The following is a 5230-nucleotide window of genomic DNA, read 5'->3' on the forward strand; positions in this document are numbered from 1 at the left end:
GTGAGCCGTGTCCCGGGCACCTATCAGCGTCACCCTGGCAACGAAGGAGATTCACCTGCACGCAATCACCGCGGCTGATCGGTCCCAGCTGAAGAGGATGAGGAGAGGACTAGAAAAGCTGCGCTCGAAGATGACACAGGGAGAGAGGATCTCCAGACGACAAGCCAACTAATGTGGTGTCCCTTAACCCCACAGAAAGCTGCTGACCGACCAGCCCGCCACCCGAAGCACCGGACACCGAATCCCCGTGCACTCAGTCGGCCGGCAAACAGGATCACGCAGCACCTGACACCTCTGGCACCTTCACGGTTACACCGAATTATAATAAATACACCCTCCGGGTCTGCATTTCACTCCACCTGTCCGTGTGATTCTTCACCCGCCACACCTGGTGAGAATGCGGGCAGATTGCTGAGAATCACGGGCCCCACTACTCTACGGTCCCCTCACAATTTGGTCCCCCCCACCACCCGTTTCTCTCACCTCCTGTTTTTTCGTCAGGCGGTGCACTCCTCCCCAGCTAGGGAAGAGCTCTAAAACACCTGACGGAAATAAGCATTCGACAGCAGCAGATTGTCGAGCATATGGCCACTCGGCAAGGAGAGACAGAGTGCGAAGTCGCCGCTCTCCGCTTCGCGGCTGCTCAGCGGGCTCCGCTGCCGGACCCCCGCACTCAAGCCACTCAGCTCCTGCCGAAAATGACAGTCCACGACGACGTGGAACATTATTTGGGCATGTTCGAGTCCATCGCCACTCGAGAGGACTGGCCCCGCGAAGAGTGGGCGCGGATACTGGTGCCGTTGCTATCCGGGGAACCCCAGCAGGCCTACTTTACTATGCCCGCGCGCCAAAAGGATTCATATGACGGACTACGGAAGGAAATCCTGGCGCGGTAGGTTTTTCTCCCATCGCCGTGCGGCCCAATACTCCTCTAGGGTGTCGCTCTGGGGATCACCTCGTGTGACCCGTGTCTGAAGCATAACAAATGAAAAACGCCAACTAGTTGGCCGGCTACAGCCTCTGACGTCACTACGGTGCGACTATAAAACAGGCTGGACCGTGAAAAACAACATCATCTCTTCTTCTCTCTTTCACATGGAGTTACAACGTCGGTTGCCAGCCCGCACCCAGCCAGCCCGACTCAACCACCTCGCCCATCACTGGTTGCTCAACGGGGACCCCAGCGCCGCCCAAGTGGCCGAACGTGTCGTTGTGGACCGGTATTTGCATGCCCTGCCACGGCCCCTTCGGCAGGCGGCCGGCATGCGGAATCCAAACACCATGGGAGAGCTCGTTGAGGCCGTTGAGCTAGCAGAGATGACGATGCGGAGAGAGGCTGGGGAGCGAGCACCGCCATTTCCCCGGAGGGTGTACCAGGAGCGACGCACGCCAGAGGGAACCCAGCGCGGGCAGTCAGCAGGTCGGCAGGTTCCCGGCATGCAAGACGAAGCCGATGCCAAACAGAGCCACACCCTATCCCAATCGCGCCGGCTGGCAAGCTGTGCGCACTGTGAGATGCACCCCAGACCGGAGGGTTGGTTTTTATTAACAGGGCCGTCCGTATACGCTCCTGTTGGGACTCTGGTAGCGCGGTAAGCATGGTCCAGTCATCATGTTTCCCCCACGGAGGGGAACCCAAAGCCCGCCTATACATCACCTGCGTCCAGGGACACCCAGAATGTGCCCACCCGACGGGTAACCCTCTCCACGAGGACAGGCACCTGGCCACTGGAAGTGGGCGTGGTCAAGGATTTGCCCGTACCCGTCCTGCTGGGAAGAGACTGGCCAGGCTTTGAACAACTGCTCGCCCAAGTCACCCACGCTGCCAGCCCGGCCGGGAACCGCCAGAAGAGGAAGAACTCGCCGAGGTCCCCAACGGCGCCCTGTCCTACGGGCCTGGACAGCGCCGAGATGGTGAGTCCCCCCCCCAAAGTTACTAACTGTTTTCTATGATGTGTCCAGCGATCAGGGGTGGGGGGGAAATTTTGGGCAGGGAGCAGCTCGGGCGACGATCGCTGCTGAAGCAATGCTGGCAAGCAGGTGAGGAGTGGTTGAGGGGGAAAGAGGTCCAACCACCACCCACCCCAACCCCACACTTAGTGGTCCAAGAATGCCTGCCTGTATGGTGCGCCAGCAGGGAAGGGAGCGGGCGAGGAGGTGAGAGAGGGCGGGTGGTAGTCCCACGACACGAGGACACAAGACCATCGATCGAGCTCGCCCATCCATCCTATGGCGGGCCACCTAGGGCGCAGAACACTGCACACGAATCCGAGACAGTTCCATGTGCCCGCATGGAGGCGGAGATCAAACGGTTTTGTCAGGCGTGTCCGGACTCCAACGGACGTCTCCACATACTCCTTCCCCCATCCTTCCGCTATCCCCTACCCTCCATCGAGTGCCTTTGAGCGGATAGGATTGATCTAGTAGGGCCGCTGGCCAAATTCCCGCCGGGGACATGAAACACACATTATGTCATATCGTGTATTATGCACCCGTAACCCCGAAGCCATTCTTGCGCAAGCCACATCCAAGGCATCGCCCAGGAGCTCCCTTCCTGCTGTGCAGCCGTTCGTCAATACCCTGGAGATCCTGACCAACCACGGCAACCCCCTCATGTCCCGGACTATGGCTGACGCTCTGCCACTGTCTTATAAGCAGTCTTTGGGACCACCGTCTACACACCCTCATACGACGTCTGGTCAGAAAGGTTCACGCAGAGTTAAAGCAATGCTCCGCCACGGTGTCTGCGGACGACGCGACGGATTGGGGACCAAATCTGCCATACTCCTCTTTCGGCATCCGGGAGTCCCCCAGCCGTCCAAGGATTTACCCCTTTCGGCTTCTGTTTGGGCGGGCAGCCCGTGGCCTGCTCGATGTCGCCAAGAGGCCTTGGAGCACAGCCGACCGCTCATCGACCACGATCGAGCACGTGGAGAGAGAATGAGCCTCCGGTGGTGGTTCCCTTTTCAGCCATGGAGGCAAACCAACTCAGAGTCTTGGTACGCAATGACACTTTTAAGGAAAAGTTTATACCAAACGGGACGGTGTTAGCCAGAGTTTATGCTACAGACACTGTGAGAGACGCACGGGAGGTATCAGAGAACCATCAAATACTTGATCCAGAATTGTTTTGATTTTGGTGACTCACCTGTGCCTCAGACATGGAAAGATCGACTCAAACAGAAATTATCAGAAAGAGTGAATGTGTTTTCCCCTATCTGATATTGATGTGGGGTTAGCGCAAGGAGTTAAACACCATATTCGGCTGAGGGATGACACCCCTTTCCGTGAGCGGTCCCGGCGTATCGCCCCTGCGGATGTTGAAGACGTTCGTCGGCACTTAAAAAATTTGATGACCGCCGGAATTATTAAAGAGTCGCGGAGCCCATATGCATCCCCCATCGTCATTGCTCGGAAGAAGAATGGCGATGTGAGAGAATGTGTGTGGACTACCGCACTTTAAATAGTCGCACCATACCCGACCAGTATACCACCCCCAGGATAGATGACGCGTTGGACTGCCTAGCTGGTAGCCAATGGTTTTCTGTCCTGGACCTCCGGAGCGGATATTATCAGATAGAGATGGCCGAGGAGGATAAAGAGAAAACCGCATTCATCTGCCCTTTGGGGTTTTTCCAATTTGAACGCATGCCCCAAGGAATAACTGGAGCCCCAGCCACATTCCAACGGCTGATGGAGAGGGCCGTTGGGGACATGCACCTCCTCGAAGCCATCGTCTATCTTGATGATATCATCGTCTTTGGACGAACTTTAGAGCAACATGAAGAGCGTCTCCTCAAAGTTCTTGATCGGTTGGAAGATTGCGGTTTAAAAGTCTCTATTGACAAATGTCAATTTTGCCAGCCTGAGGTTAAATATGTTGGTCATATGGTGTCGGCAGAGGGTATTGCGGCCGACCCTGCAAAAATCGAGGCAGTAGCAAAATGGAAGCAGCCATATGACCTGAAATCGCTGCGGTCCTTTTTGGGCTTTTGCGGTTATTACCGCCGGTTCATAAAGGGTTACTCCTCCATAGTACGACCGCTCACTGACTTGACGAAAGGTTTTCCACCTGCCGGTAGGGGGAAAAAAACGAAGCCTAAGACGGCTGGTGCTCAGGGATACTTCAAAGAGTCAGAACCCTTTGGAGATCGCTGGACTCCCGAATGTACGGAGGCGTTTAGGGAAATTATTTGCAGATTGACCCATGCACCAGTTTTGGCCTTTGCTGATCCGTCCAGGCCATACATCTTGCATGTAGATGCGAGTATGAATGGTCTTGGGGCGGTTCTTAATCAAGAAAGCCCGGACGGGTTGCGCCCAGTCGCGTACGCCAGTCGTAAGTTGAGTGAAACAGAACAGCGCTACACCATCCATCAGCTTGAATTCCTTGCCCTTAAATGGGCGGTGGTCGATAAGTTTCATGATTATTTGTATGGGGCAAGGTTTACTGTCCGTACCGACAACAATCCTCTCACTTACGTACTGAGCAGTGCGAAACTGAACGCCACCGGACACCGATGGTTGGCCGCTCTTGCCACCTATGAGTTTTACCATTCAGTATAAGCCAGGTCGCATTAATACTGATGCTGATTTATTGTCCCGCAATCCGCACGATGACACAGCTCCCATTAAGTGGGCTGAGATCTCGCCATCTGGCGTCAAAGCTGTATGCAAACTCGCTCAAGTTGATGTCCCTTCCAGTACTTCTCGCAGGTTTGTCGATCAGTTAGGAATTCATCCTGATGATATCCCTGTGGCATTCATTTGTCCTGTACAGTTAGGTGGTGAGTCCTTGGAACTCTTATCCTCAGATGACTTAAAGGAGGCTCAGGGTACCGACTCTGTAATTGGAGTTGTGAAGAGGGAACTCGACACCGGTAAGGTAATGTCTACTGTGAAAGGAGATAACCCAGCTGTTATCCTACTTCAGCGACAAAGACAAAAATTACGCCTTTTGGATGATGTTTTGTATCGCGTAACGCAGACAGATAATGGTGAAGAACGTAGACAGTTAGTCTTGCCTGAAGTGTATCGCCTGAAAGTTCTAAGGTCTCTTCATGATGAGTCAGGCCATTTAGGTATTGACAAGACCAAGGAATTGATTAAGGACAGGTTTTACTGGCCAAAAAATGGATAGTGACATCGAGTCCTATGTGAAAAACTGTGGTAGATGCATTGCTCGTAAGACTATCCCACAGAAGGCTGCCCCGTTGAATCAGCTAACCAG

Source organism: Cyprinus carpio, chromosome A9 (genome assembly GCF_018340385.1).
Source record: "Cyprinus carpio isolate SPL01 chromosome A9, ASM1834038v1, whole genome shotgun sequence".
Lineage (NCBI taxonomy): Eukaryota > Metazoa > Chordata > Actinopteri > Cypriniformes > Cyprinidae > Cyprinus > Cyprinus carpio.